The sequence below is a fragment of the Phyllobates terribilis genome, unplaced genomic scaffold (assembly GCF_046119375.1).
Source record: "Phyllobates terribilis strain yellow unplaced genomic scaffold, ASM4611937v1 Scaffold_99__1_contigs__length_5935540, whole genome shotgun sequence".
NCBI classification, from domain to species: Eukaryota; Metazoa; Chordata; class Amphibia; order Anura; family Dendrobatidae; genus Phyllobates; species Phyllobates terribilis.
In genome coordinates, this window is record NW_027362859.1 from 309,089 (window position 1) to 324,393 (window position 15,305).

Below are 15,305 nucleotides of genomic sequence, written 5' to 3' on the forward strand. Positions count from 1 at the left end.
TGTTATGTTCTGCTACCAAAGCTAAGGAAAGAGAGGAGATCTGTCCCTACTATAGGACTCAGCTGAATCCCTACGATGTAACAGGGAACCTGATCCTGCGATCAGACCTGCTAAAGTCCTAATCTAGTCTGTACGGAGACCTATAGATGTGGGGAGGGAATCCCTACAAGTACTAAGGACTGGGAGGAATATGGGACACCTCCTAACAGAAATAGTAGCAGACAGACGAACAAACAAAATAGATAGAACATAGAGGTCCGTAGACCAAGCAAACTAACAGAGTTAGATACAGAGCACAGGCTAGCTAGAAAGTAGATATACAATGAAGTCCAGCAAAGCCAGAAGGGCGGAGCAGGATTAAATAGGCCAACAAGGTCATGTGACCAGCAAAGGAAAAAAAAACCTAACAGCAAGGTTCTAACAGTACCCCCCCTTCTAAGAGGATCCTCCGGATCCCCTAGGACCAGGCTTATCAGGAAATCTCCTGTGAAACGCTCTGATAAGTCTGGACGCGGAAACATCATCTGACCTCACCCAAGAGTTATCCTCGGGTCCGAAACCTTTCCAGGCCACAAGATACTGCAAACTACCTCTATACCGTCTAGAGTCAAGGATGCGAGAAATTTCATATTCCCCGTCCTCCACCACCGGAGGAACAGAGGCAGAGGCGTCACCATCCGACACAACAGCTTTTTTTAACAGAGAGACATGAAAGACCGGATTAATTCTCCAGGAGGTAGGAACCTCCAACCTAACAGCAGATTGGTTGACAACCTGAAGCACCTTAAAGGGCCCTACAAACTTGGCCCCCAATAACTGGTTAAACAGATCAGGAATCAATGGCAGTGGGTAAGGATTGCGTACCGTAATTTTGTTAATCTCACGAAAATCCAGACAAGGACGTAAACCGCCGTCCTTTTTTTTTACAAAAAAAAATCCAACCGCCACAGGAGACTTAGAGGGCCTAATGTGACCGGCGGCCAAACTTGTCTGTATGTATTCCTCCAAAGCCTTCCTCTCAGGAATAGTAAGGTTAAATAAACGACTTTTAGGCTGAGTTCACACGATGCGTTTTTCATGCGTTTCCGCGGCGTTTTTGCAGTTGCGTAAACGCCGCGGAAACGCATGAAAAACGCATGGTAGAAGGGAAGCAATGTTCCCCAATGGAAATCCGCATGTGCTGTGCCCATGATGCGGATTTTTCCGCAGCGTTAACGCTGCGGTCAAAAATCCGCAGCATGTCAATTAATTTTGCGGAAACGCGGCGATTTCGCCGCCATTGACTTGCATTAGACCGCATGAAATCCGCATCACTGTATATGTTGATGCGCTTTTCATGCGGTCTAATGTGCGGATGGTACCCGGGTGTGGAGGAGAGGACTCTCATCCAGACCCAGGTACCATTAAAAAAAAAAGAATAAAACAAAAAATATATATATTCTCACCTTCTGACGGCCCGCGCTGCGTCCTGCCGGCTTCCCGCGCACTTCGCGGTTGAATGAAGAAGGACCTTCGCTGACGTCAGAGTCATGTGACGGGTCACGTGACGCTGACGTCGGAAGGTCCTACAGTCTTCACTGCCGGCAGCCGGGACCGATGAAGCCGGACACCGGGGGCCATCAGAGGGTAACGTATAGATTTATTTTTTATTTTTTGACATCACACACTATATAAATCCATGCCGGTTGCATGGATTTATATAGTGTGAAGTTGACAAGCACTTTCCAAGTGATGCTAAAATCGCTTGGGAAGCGCTTGTCAACCCGCATGCGGAAATGAAAGTGAAGACCGCTTCATTTCCGCATGTCCCTGGCAGGAAACCGCATGTACAATCCGCATGCGTTTTTTCCTGCCAGAGAGATGCAGAAACGCTCAGGAAAAAATCCTGAGCATTTCTGCATCGTGTGCACATACCCTTAGGAAGAGTCGCTCCAGGGACAAATTCAATAGAACAATCATAGTCTCTATGGGGAGGCAAAACCTGCGATTCTTTCTCAGAAAAAACTCTCCAAAAATCCTGAATAGGAACAGGCAATTCTCCCCTATCCAAAGCTGCAATACGCCCGTTACAACACTTGTCATAACATTTATGGCTCCAGGATTTAATTTCACTGGTAGACCAATCCAGTACAGGATTGTGAAATTTTAACCAGGGCAAACCCAATATTACTGGAGAAGGCAAGTTATTCAACACTACCAAATCCAATTTCTCATGGTGAACACCATTAATAGTGAGAGGAAATTCACTGACTTTGAGAGTAATATTCTTCAAAGGGGAGCCATCCACAGAAACCACAGCAATGGGGGATGATAAAGGTTCAGGTTTTAAATTGAGTTTTTCCACGAATCCCCCATCAATTACATTCAGTGTAGACCCGCAATCAACAAACACCCGAAATTCCATTAATTTTTCCTGAGCAATCGTGGAAGCAGCTAAAAATATACCCTTGGAATTTAAACAGGCAATACGGGCGTGACTGACCATTTTTTTTTCTTTCTTCATACGAAGCTCACAGCCTTTAATCAAATGACCAGATTTCCCGCAATAGAAACACAAGCCTTCCGAAAAACGACGGTCTTTTTCTTGAGAGCGAGGTGCCACCGATCCAATCTCCATCGGTTCACCACTGTTAGTACACACATTATCATAACCAGAAACTGACATAGCAGAGGATTTGCTCTCATTAACCCTAGCACGCAGTCTTCTATCCACCCGTATAGCTAATTGCATAGCCTGTTGCAAATCCTCAGGTGTAGGATAAGCAATTAGCAGGTCTTTAACCCTTTCACTGAGCCCAGCAAGAAATAGACTTTTCAGAGCAGAATCGTTCCACCCTGTTTGAGTCGACCAACGACGGAAATGTGTACAATATTTTTCCACATTACCTGATCCCTGTTTCAAACGTCTCAACTCAGTCTCAGCTGATGCCACACGGTCAGGATCATCATATAATAGTCCTAAAGCAGAAAAAAAACTATCCACTGATCTGAAGCATGTATCACTAGGTTGCAAAGAAAAGGCCCACTCCTGAGGCTCTTTGAGCAAAAGTGACATTATGAACCCTACGCGCTGGGATTCATCCCCAGAGGACTTGGGTCTCAAACGAAAATACAATAAGCAAGCATTTTTAAATGAAAAAAATTCTCGATGTTCACCAAAAAATAAATCCGGCAAACATACCTTAGGCTCCAAGAAATATGCTCCAGGACAGTTACTCACGTGCTGACGGAGCTCGGCCACTTCCAGAGAGAGTCCCTGCAGGTGTTTAGCCAAATCCTGAACCGACACCATGATGGAACAAAAAAAAATCTTTCCTTAGAGAATTTGCAGGCTGGACTTACTGTTATGTTCTGCTACCAAAGCTAAGGAAAGAGAGGAGATCTGTCCCTACTATAGGACTCAGCTGAATCCCTACGATGTAACAGGGAACCTGATCCTGCGATCAGACCTGCTAAAGTCCTAATCTAGTCTGTACGGAGACCTATAGATGTGGGGAGGGAATCCCTACAAGTACTAAGGACTGGGAGGAATATGGGACACCTCCTAACAGAAATAGTAGCAGACAGACGAACAAACAAAATAGATAGAACATAGAGGTCCGTAGACCAAGCAAACTAACAGAGTTAGATACAGAGCACAGGCTAGCTAGAAAGTAGATATACAATGAAGTCCAGCAAAGCCAGAAGGGCGGAGCAGGATTAAATAGGCCAACAAGGTCATGTGACCAGCAAAGGAAAAAAAAACCTAACAGCAAGGTTCTAACAGGCAGAGCCTTACTGGGATCTTTGGGGACATAATAAACAAATCAGTAGCAGGTGAAGAATTGGTTTTATTTATTTTTTACGCCGTTCCTAGTGTGATATAACTGATTAGATTACTTTATTCTTCGGGTCGGTGTGATTACAGAGATACCAGATTGATATCGGGTTTTTATGATTGACAGCTGTCACACACTAAAAGACGCTTTTTTTGCAAAATCTAGTTTTTGCATCACCATATTTTGAGAGCTATAATTTTTCCATATTTCGGCCGACAGAGTCATGTGATGGCTTGTTTTTTGCGGGACGAGTTGACATTTTTATTGGTACCATTTTTGGGGACGTGACATTTTTTGATCGCTTTCTATTCCGTTTTTTGGGAGGTAAAATTAACAAAAACAAACAATTCAGGAATTGTTTTTTGAGTTTTTTTTTTATGCCGTTCTGCGTGTGGTAAAAGTGATCAGGCAGCGTTATTCTTCGGGTCAGTACGTTTACAGCGATACTACACTTACTGTATTTTTTTTATGTTTTGGCGTTTTTACACAATAAAACTATTTTATAGAAAAAAATATTTTTTTTGCATTGCTTTATTCTGAGCGCTATAACTTTTTTATTTTTCGGCTGATGGAGCTGTATGGCGGCTTTTTTTTTGCGTAACAAGATGACGTTTTCAGTGGTACCATTTTTATTTCTATTTTGTTTTTTGATCGCATTTTTTTCCACTTTTTGTTTGGCAATATGATGAAAAAGCATATTTTTTTGCTCCGTTTTTTATTTATTTTTATTACGGTGTGCACAGAAGGAGTTAATTAGTGTGACAGTTTTATAGCTCGGGTTGTTTCGGACGCGGCGATACCAAATATGTGTACTTTTTTTGGTTTTGTAAAAATATACGGATTTATTGGTTTAATATTTTATTTATTTATTTTTATTTATTTTGTGATTTTTTTATTAATAGTTTAAAAACTTTTTTTTTACTTTTTTTCACATTTTTTCTTAGTCCCTGTATGGGACATTAATTTTTATTTTTCTGATCTCTGATCTCATGTAATGTAATAGACATATATTACATTACATGAGATCTTCCCTGACTGTTACAGTCAGAGTCTCCTGTCTGGCTACAGCTGCAGCTGAGCCAGACAGGACACCATATATGGCAGAGCTGGAGGCGGTCATGTGACCTCCAGCTGCCATAGCAACCCCAGGTCCTGGAAGGACACGGAGGTCTTCGGAGAGGTAAGTTGACGACCCCCTCTCCTCCTGCTGTCTCCTATATGCCGTGATCACTATAGATCACAGCATATAGAAGACAGCTAAGGGTTAACATCACTGGGACCTGATCTAATCAGGTCCCGATGATGTACCCTGTCAGAGCTAACGCTCTGCACCGGAATCGCAGCGCTTGCAGGACCCTGGGGGTCCTGAGCGCTGCGAGACCACCCACCGTTTTTAAACGTCGGCGCTGCACAGAGCCCAGCAAGCGCCGACGTTTATCTACAGTGGGCGGTCGGGAACCGGTTAATGAAGTACATGATTCCTTTTTCGCTGGCCATGTGGGTTCTTCTGCCTCTTCAAGATCACTTTCTAGGTCTTTTTAGTGGCAGAATGCTCTTAAGGATATTGAAGAGTATGTCTGAAAATGCAAAGTCTGAAAGTCTGTGCCAGGGCTAAAGCCTCTAGTTATCTCTTCCCTAACGATGTTCCATTACAAACCTGGACCCACTTGTCTATGGACTTTGTCACTGATTTGCTTAACTGGTGGTATTACTGTCATGTGGGTGGTGGTAGACCGTTTTAGCAAAATCATTCTTTTGGTCCCACTTCAAAACATGCAAACTGCTAGGATCTTAGCAACTTTGTTAATTTCTCAAATCGTTAAACTTCATGGTGTTCCCAAAAACATAATTTTCGATTGAGGAGTTCAATTTCTGGCTAGTTTTTGGCTTAGTTTTTGCTCCAGATTGGGTATCAATCTGTTTTTTCTCTTAGTGTATCATCCCGAGACTAACAGTCAAACAGAAAAGGATGATCCTGGAAATAGAGCAGTATTAGGGATGTTTTGTCTCCTCTAATCAGAAAGACTGGGTGGAATTTTTGTCCCATACCAAGTGTGCTCTAAATAACCATTCCTCTAAGACTACCGGGACCTTGCTTTTTTTTTAGCTGCTGTAGTTTGTAGTGTTTGGGAATTTTTCAGGATTACAATCCTCCATGTCAGAGGAGGAGAGATTTTGTCCCCAATTAATTAAGGTCTGGAGGGAGGTCAAAAGGGATCTTTAAGTAGCTAGTGACCAGGCCAAAAGTGGTGCTAACCACAGAGGTAGGAAGGCTTCTATCTTTAGGGAGGGAGATTTTGTGTGGTTGTCTTCAAAATATCTGCACTTAAAGATCACATCTAGAAAGTTTGTGCCTAAATTTGTAGGTCCTTATAAAATTATAAAAATGTTAAATCCTGTAAGTTAAGTTGCAACTTCCTATTGCCTGGAAAATCATAATTCTTTCTATTCTTCTCTTTTAAAAAAAAAATTGATGGGGCCTCAAGACATAATTGAGGTGGATTTGGAAGGGTATCAGTAGTATGAGGTAGGGCGAGTGCTTTGTTCCAGGTGGGTCAGGTGCCGTCTGCATTATCTCGTTAAGTGGAAAGATTATGGTCCTTAAGATAGCTCCTAAGTTAATTTGGGGATCTTCATGTGATCAGATAGACAGATTATTGGGTGGGGCTGGGGAAAATCCAGCAGTCATGGTACACATGGGTACCAATGACAAAGTTAGAGGGAGGTGGAGGGTCTTTGAAAATGATTACAGGGAATTAGGAGAGAAGCTGAAGTACAGGGCCTCCAAGGAAGTGTCTTCAGAAATACTGCAGATTCCACTATCATCACTAGAAAGTTAACTGGATCTTAAAGAGTTAAATAAGTGGCAGGAAGAAAGGGTTTGGATTCATGGAGAACTGGGCCAGCTTCTCTGTCAGCTACAGGCGCTACGATAGGGACAGGCTGCACCTTAACGGGGAGGGTGCAGCTGTGCTGCGGGAAAAAATGGTCAGATGGATGAAGGAGCTTTTAAACTAGGATCTGGGGGGAGGGAGGGTACTTGTGTAAATAAGGACATACAGTAGACAGAGAGACAGTAGGGGTCAATGAGGATTTATGGGGGCTAGGACATGCAAGGAAATTAAGTAGGCGAGTAGGAGTAATAAATGTCTGCTGGCAAATGCAATAAGACTTGCAAACAAAATGAATGAATTAGAGGCTCTTGTGTCAGCCACAGATTACAATGTGGTGGGCATTACGGAAACCTGGCTAGAAAGCCATGACTGGGTGACAAACAGAGGGTTACACTACACTTAAAAAGTTAGGAAAGAAACAAAAGATAGAGGGATGGGTATTTTCGTTAAATCCAATTTATAACCTGTGCTCAATGACGACAATGAAGAGCCAGTATGGGTAAATGTACATGGAAATGGCAATAATGGAAAGCTGCTAATTTGCGATTGCTGCAAGCCTCCTAATATAGCTGAACACGTAGAGGATGATATGCTGCAACACATTTAAAAGGCAACAAAAACAAGTCATGGCCATAGTGTTGGCTCCCTTGAAATTGTTCCAGAAAATTATTACAATCACACATGTTTTGTTATACACGTTTATTTCCTTTGTGTGTATTGGAACAACACAATAAAAAAAAGAGAAAAAAAGGCAAATTGAACATAATTTCACACAAAACCACCAAAAATGCGCCGGACAAAATTGTTGGCACCTTGTCAAAATTGTGGGGTATGGGTAAACAACTTTATTTCATGCATGTGAAGCTCGTTCAAACTCAATTGTGGCAACATGAAAATTACACCTGAAACCAGATAAAAAAGAGAGAAGTTGATTCAATCTTTGCATTGTGTGCATGTGTGTGCCACACTAAGTATGGAGAACGAAAGAGAAGAAGAGAACTGTTTGAGGACTTGAGAACCAAAATTGTTGTAACCTTGAAATTGTTGATATTTTTCAAGTCCATCTCCAGAGATCTGGATGTTCCTTTGTCCATGGTGCGCAACATAATCAACACATTTACAACCCATGGAACTGTAGCTAATCTCTCTGGATGTGGACAGAAGAGAGAAACTGACGAAAGGTTGCAATGCAGGATAGTCCAGATGGTGGATAAGCAGCCCCACTAAAGTGACACAGAGACATAAAGAAGCTACACTGCAGTTTGCCAAAATGTACATGAATAAGCCAAAATCCTTCTGGGGAAGCGTCTTGTGGACAGATGAGACCAATATAGAGTTTTTGGTAAAGCACATCATTCTACTGTTTAAACAAAATGAAGCCTACAAAGAAAAGAACAGAACACAGTAACTACAGTCAAATATGGTGGAGGTTCAAAGATGTTCTTGAGTTCTTTTGCTGCCTCTGGCACTGGGTGCCTTGACTGTGTGCAAGGCATCCTGAAATCTGAAGATTAAGAAAGGATTTTGTGTGGCAATGAAGTGCATAGTGTCAAAAAGCTGGGTTTATGTTCTAGGTAATGAGTCTTCCAGAATGACAATGACCCCAAGCATACATCAAGAAGCACCCAGAAATGGATGGAAACAAAGTGCTGTAGAGTTGTGAAGTGACCAGCAATGAGTCCGGATCTAAATCCCATTGAACACCTGTGTATAGATCTTAAAATTGATGTTTGGAAAAAAATATTAAAATTTGAGAGTCTTCAGTGGTTGATACCTTTGGTTAACTGAAAATATGGTAACAAATTACAAGCTTTCGAGACTACTCAGATCTCTTCAGTAGACATAGTATAACACAAAATCTGAAGAGTCACATATTTATACACAACAGGGCACAGGAATAATGCAATAGATAAGACAAGTGATGTGAAGCAGAACTATTAGTATGGGAGAGGGAGAAGCAGTTGTGGCTGTGAATATTGGAACAGTTCATTGATAAGGAGTATGAAAGTTTTATTGTCCTGTGATTGAGGTCTGGTCCATGATTGTGATGCCCCCAAACGGTCTGAGGAGCACATTCCTTAGTTGATGTAGAAAGACATAAATCCATGCGACACATTCATTCCTGCTCTGTGAGTGTGTCAAAGATTGTCATAAGTTTGTAATTCCAAATTTTTCTGTCTGAGATTTGAAGTTACCTTTTAATACAAGTAATTTCATGTCCATGATGCTGTGATCAGGGATAAAAAAATGTTAGGCCACAGGTAGATCTAATCTTTTTCTTTTATTGTGTGGCGATAACAATTCATCCTTGTTCTAAGTTTTTGCCCTGTCTCCCCTACATACAGACCCCCAAGCTGGACATTTATTACATATAATTAAAGTACACTACATTAGATGTGATGCAGCTGAAAGTACTTGGGATCTTGTGGTTGTCTCCTGATTTGAGTTGGGAATCTTTATCTTGTCTGTGTTCATTATAAATGGACAGATTTTACATTTTTTTCTGGTTGCAGGGAAAGGTTCCTGTAGCTAGGACATGGAGCTTCTGACAATGATGCTTTTTAGTTTTGGGGGCTGCCTAAAACACAGAAGTGGGGGATCTGGAAATATAGATTGTAAGCGGGCATCTTTTTGTAATAATGGTTGCAATTTCCATGTAGCTCTACTTAGCACCTCCAGATTTGGATTTTAGGGGACTATTAGAGGCACCAGATTGCTTTCTTGTTTAGTTTTGTAATGTAGGAGATGATTCCTTGATATTCTGTTGGCTCTTGCAATCTGGTTTTCAATTCTTCTTGTATGGTATCCCTCGTTCAAAAAAGTCCTTCTGAGGTCACCAAGGTGTTGTCTCTGTCCATAGGGTTGGAACATATCCGATTGTATCTGGTCACAGGGTCCTTCTCCAACATCACACAATCAACAGAGCAAGAGAAGATTGAACAATTCCAAGACCTTTATTATAGGCAATACTGAAAGGTCCATATACAATCCACCACACAGAGGATAAAAATAGTCCAGAAACATGAATGCAGTCCGATAATGGTACAAATGTCCTGGGAGATGAGAGTCCAACAGTCCAGCAGACAGAGGATAAAATAGTCCATATGTTTCTCCATATATATTCCTTCAAGAAATATTTCCAAAGTCATCCAGGCTTCTCCCATTCTCTCTGGCATGCTGTCCTCACATCCTCGTCCCATACAGAATCTCACCAGTGTCTCTCCTGGCTGTGATATTTAAAAGTCCATTCTCCTCATTCACAGGTCAGGGGGGGAAGGTCCCATTGTTGGTCCTTCCATTGCTTTGCAAAATCAACAAGCTAGCCTGGTTCAATATGTCATTAGTGTTAGGAGGGCGGTTGCAGACAACTTTATTTTAATGGAACGCAACCGAACCTGGGGTCCGCAATGCAGCCTGGTGGACTGCTGCCGAACACTTTCCGGGTGGAAAGGAAAGCGACAACTAAACTGATAACCCGTCCGTGTTAACAGCACACCGGACCGGGTAAAGCGATGCGCTCTATCTCCGTTAACTGCACGGAGGGAGAGCGACCGGCGACGCACCTATCAACTATCTTAGCCCTTCGTGTTAATGCACACAGAAGGGTAAGACGGTTCGCACAATCTCCAAGAACCGCAGGGAGACGTGCGACCGTGGGAGAAGCAGTAGCCCTGTCTTCGATACAGGCGCTACGCTATAGGAGTTGGCGCTAGCGTGCGGGTGTGATTCCCGCCGGGTATTCTTGCACTCAGCCGGCGTGCTACCGGACTGAGCAGACCCGCTCTATATGGCTCAAAGGCGGTACAGGGAGAACGGCTACTGCAGACGGCTCGGGGTGTAAGGCGAACCCCCTGGTCAGAGCCAGTCTGCAAGGCGAAGCTACCTGCCTACTTTTTCTAGCCTGCCTAACTAAAGCTATGGCTCTTCGAGGAGCCCAAGAGTAAGTGTGCACACCACAAACAGCCAGCTCAAATGATCTGAGCGCGTCGCCATCTTTGTGGGCGGGCCTTTTAAAGACTAAGCCCTGCCCACCGACGCGCCATTGGTGACGTTACCCGTGGACCAATCAGGCGGTGCCAGGTCACCGGGTCAGGTGGGTGCCAACCCACCAATCATGATCCGCCAGGTCACGGACATGCTCAGTGCGGCAAATCCTGGACTTAGATTTCACAAGCCCTGTCTCCCTCTGCAACCCAGGCTTAACATTGCTAGGCACAACTACCTGGGAGACAAACAGTGCTGGCGGACCAGCTAGGTGTTGGGGCTGATGGTGATGCTGAGCAGCATCAGTCCTGGCTGGACTGAAATGGGAGACCACAGAAGGTCCTGGACCCATTTCGAATCCAGCACCAGACCGACGCCTAACATTATCCCCACCTTTAACATCCCCCTCCACTTGACGCTCATTTTCGTCCATGAGCCAGGGGGCAAGGAAGTGGTCCAACGGGTCACAGAGAGGATTCACAAAAAAGTGACCCCTCCGGTGTACAGGGTACCCTCTTTTAGGACAGGAAGCAGTGACAACTGGTCCTCTATGTGTAGAATCCTTCACGGGTGACAGGAAGGAAGAACCCGCCGGTCTCTGGCGAAAAGATTTATCTCTCGCACAGACGGGACACGCGAGGACAAAGTCCTTGACGTCCTGGCGCCACCGGGGCCACCAATAGGACCGTAGAAGGGACTTAGTGGTACGTTTGACCCCCAGGTGAGCTCCGATCTTAGGGGCATGAGCCCAGGAGAGCACCATACTCCGTAGATTAGGGGAAACAAACGTCCTCCCTGACGGAACCGGGTTGGAGGACACTGCAGTCACCCTCTCTTCCTGAGAGTTCTTTGCGACATAATCTGACAAGGACAGGGTCCTGGAAACAGACAAGGAATCTGTACTGGATGTCGCAATGATAGAAGGATCAGAGGCTACCCTCCGGGTGACTTTGCCCAAACACTGAGATGCACAATTCCCACTCCAGGAAGAAATTCTCCCCAAATTCCAGTCAATGTGTGGAGAATGACAACGTAACCAGGGGAGACCCAACAACACCTCGTCTAATCCACCGGGAATAATAAGAAAAGAGATAACCTCCCGGTGGCCCTGAGGAAATGACATGGTGAGAGGAATAGACTGATGGGTGATTTGCACATCCAGGAGTGAACCATTGGCAACACTAATGTTCATTGGACTAGAGAGTAGCTCAGTAGAGATGGCATGTCTCTGGGCAAACGTGGATGATAAAAAATTGCCCTCAGCACCAGAGTCCACCCACGCCTTGGCAGTAACTGCAGATTTACCAAAGGACAAAGTCACATTATATGATAACTTGGAGGAAGAGGTCCCGGAATTTAATGTACCTCCACCAACGGTGGTAAGACCTACTCGTTTTACCGACTGCTTGGAACCCTTATTTACAGGGTGCTCCAAGAGATGTGCAGAACGGGAACGAGAGGGACTAGACTCAGTCCGGGATACATCCATAGCCTCGGGCTCCGGGTCGGAGGTCTTGGATTTGGGTCTAAAGACGCCTGGTGCCAACAGATACTGGGGACTGCCAACCTCTAGCTCTAACCTGTGTTCTGCATGACGCAAGTCTATACGGTCAGCGAGAGATATTAACTCCTCCAGGGAGGTTGGAATCTCTCTGGTAGATAAAGCATCTTTAATATGCCCAGCCAGACCCTTCCAGAACACCGGGATAAGCGACCGCTCAGACCAATCCAGTTCAGCTGCGAAGGTTCTGAACAGGACGGCATAGTGACTGGCGGTGACAGAACCCTGGACCAACGCAAGGAGCTTAAGAGCCGTATCATGCGTGACCTGAGGACCCAGGAAAACACTTTTTAGAGTCTTAAGGAAGACACCCGCATTTGCTACCACCGGGTCGTTCCGCTCCCATAGAGGAGTAGCCCACTCCAGAGCCCTGTGAGAAAGCAATGAGATGATAAATCCCACTTTGGCTCTTTCGAAGGGGAACCATGCCTCCATCATCTCCAAATGAATGGAGCATACATTAATAAAACCCCTGCAGAGTTTACTATCCCCAGAAAATTTCTCCGGGAGAGCAAACCGGGGTAATGGGGCAGTAAAATATAACTATACACAAAAAGATACCCACATATCATATCACACCATCACATATCTAATGGGTTGGTTGTAGACAATAGAGTTTTATTATGTGTTTTGGATGGAAACTGACCCATGTAGAGGGTCAGGGACATCTCTATTTCATTGTTCAATAGCTTGAAGGTGTCTAAAAAGTTAATTTCAGTACAGGAGTGATGAGTTGATGGTGGGGTGAAATTTATTAAAGTGTTGTGAGGGGTCTGCTCTGTGGTAAGCGCTGGTTCACACAGGGATGCAGTCCGCAGGTTCAAACAAACTGGTGTGTTATTAAATGTCCATAAACCAGCCAGGAAACAAAACATAACAGCCTATTTCAGGTTCCAAAAAGGTATAATAGAACAAAACACAAAATAACTAGTCCATACAGCACGGCCTCAGTCGTTTAAATGCAAATGCCATTCTCTGCCTTCAGCAAGGTCTGAGCAGCACATGCAAGGTCTGCTCACCGTGCACAACACACAGACAGACTGAGGCAAGCCCAGCTGTCTTAAATCAGGCCTTCCAAGACCTGGACTAATGGTAAGTGAGCAGCTGATCACCCCAGCTCTTTCAGCTGCTCGTAAAACACGGCCCTATAATCCGAGCCATTAAATACCTCTCAGCACTGTGTGTGCTGCAGCCTACTTTTCCGAGTCTTACATTATTATTATTATTTATTATTACAGCACCATTTATTCCATGGCGCTTTATATGTGAAAAAGGGGTATACATACATGAACTATTACAAAAGATCTTTAACAAAACGTGACGACAACTGGTACAGGAGGAACGAGGACCATGCCCGCGAGGGCTCACAATCTACAAGGGATAGTTGAGCATACAGTAAGTGAGGGTAGAGCTGGTCGTGCACCAGTATGGTGGAGCAATGGTTACTGCAGGTTGTAGGCTTGTCGGAAGAGGTGAGTCTTCAGTTTCCTTTTGAAAGTTTCCATGGTAGGTGAGAGTCTGATATGTTGGGGTAGAGAATTCCAGAGTAGGGGGGATGCACGGGAGAAATCTTGTATGCGATTGTGAGAAGAGGAGATAAGAGGGGAGTAGAGAAGGAGATCTTGTGAGGATCGGAGGTTGCGTACGGGTATGTACCAGGAGACTAGGTCAAAGATATAAGGAGACAGGTTGTGGATGGCTATGTATGTCAGGGTTAGGGTTTTGAACTGGATTCTATGGGCAATGGGGAGCCAGTGAAGGGATTGACAGAGGGGAGAGGCCAGGGAATAGAGTGGGGACAGGTGGATTAGTCGGGCAGCGAGCTTGAGGGACTGGGGAGAGTGGGCAGCCATTGACGTTGATAGATAGATCAGGTGGGGGGGGTGAATGAGATGGTGGAAAGACAATGAATTCTGTTTTATCCATGTTAAGTTTTAGAAATCTGTCAGAGAAGGATGAGATAGTGGACAGACATTGTGGGATTTTGGTTAGTAGGGAGGAGATATCGGGTCCTGAAAGGTAGATCTGTGTGTCGTCAGCATAGAGGTGGTACTGAAAGCCATGAGATTCTATGAGTTGTCCCAGGCCAAAGGTGTAGATGGAGAAGAGCAGGGGTCTTAGGTCTGAACCTTTGGGGACATCGACAGATAGGGGGTGAGATGAGGAGGTGATGTGTGAGTGGGAGACACTGAATGTCCTGTCTGTTAAGCATGAGGAGATCCAAGATACGGCCAACAGATGAGAGAATCTGTAGTAAGAGGGAATGGTCCACTGTGTCGAAGGCAGATGACAGGTCTAGGAGGAGGAGGACCTAGTAGTGTCGCTTGGATTTGGCGGTTAGTTGGTCGTTGGTGACTTTAGTCAGAGCAGTCTCAGTAGAATGGTGCGGTCGGAAGCCAGATTGGAGGCGGTCAAAGAGAGAGCAGGAGGAGAGGTGGGAAGACAGTTCAGAATTGATGTGTTGTTCCAGTAGTTTTGAGACGTAAGGGAGAAGTGATATGGGGCAATAGCTAGTCAGAGAGGATGGGTCAAGGGAGGGCTTTTTGAGGATGGGTGTGATCGAGGCATGTTTGAAGCATGAGGGGAAGACACCAGTTGTTAGTGACAGGTTGAAAAGGTGGGTAAGGGTTGGGATGAAGACTGTGTTAAGGTTGGGGATGAGATGGGACGGGATTGGGTCAAGTTCACAGGTGGTGGGGTGTGATTTGGAGAGTAAAGAGGAAAATTAGTCTTCCGTACATCACCAAAGCTTGGCACCTTGAGTACACATACCTCCCGTCCATGACATGTCCAGCTGCAACCTTACATACCCCCCCTCTGCCCAAAGCCGGTGGGCTTGGCACCTTCTGCCACCATACAAAGACCCTTGATAAGGCATCATCATTCCCATGTTTTTTTCCCAGGCCTATGCTCCACCTGGAAAATAAAAATAAATAAAAAGGGGAGCGCAAATAGCGCTGTTACCAGATTAAGTCATGAGAAAACAGAAATTTCTCACCTTTTTGGGTTGTTAAATGCATAACACATGTGGTATGTATAATGGAGGGC

General features: G+C 44.6%; 1 protein-coding gene across 2 annotated transcripts in view; it reads left to right on the top strand.

Moving 5' to 3' along the window:
- The first annotated feature begins 4,777 nt into the window (after positions 1 to 4,777).
- Positions 4,778 to 15,305, top strand: part of LOC141198693 (uncharacterized) — a 50,744-nt gene continuing 40,216 nt past the window's right edge. Inside the window, exon 1 of one of the 2 annotated variants that reach the window (XM_073663097.1) lies at positions 4,778 to 4,998. The gene's annotated coding sequence lies outside the window, so the exon portion shown is untranslated. The remainder of the gene's footprint in view (positions 4,999 to 15,305) is intronic. The other variant, XM_073663098.1, reaches the window with a different exon arrangement.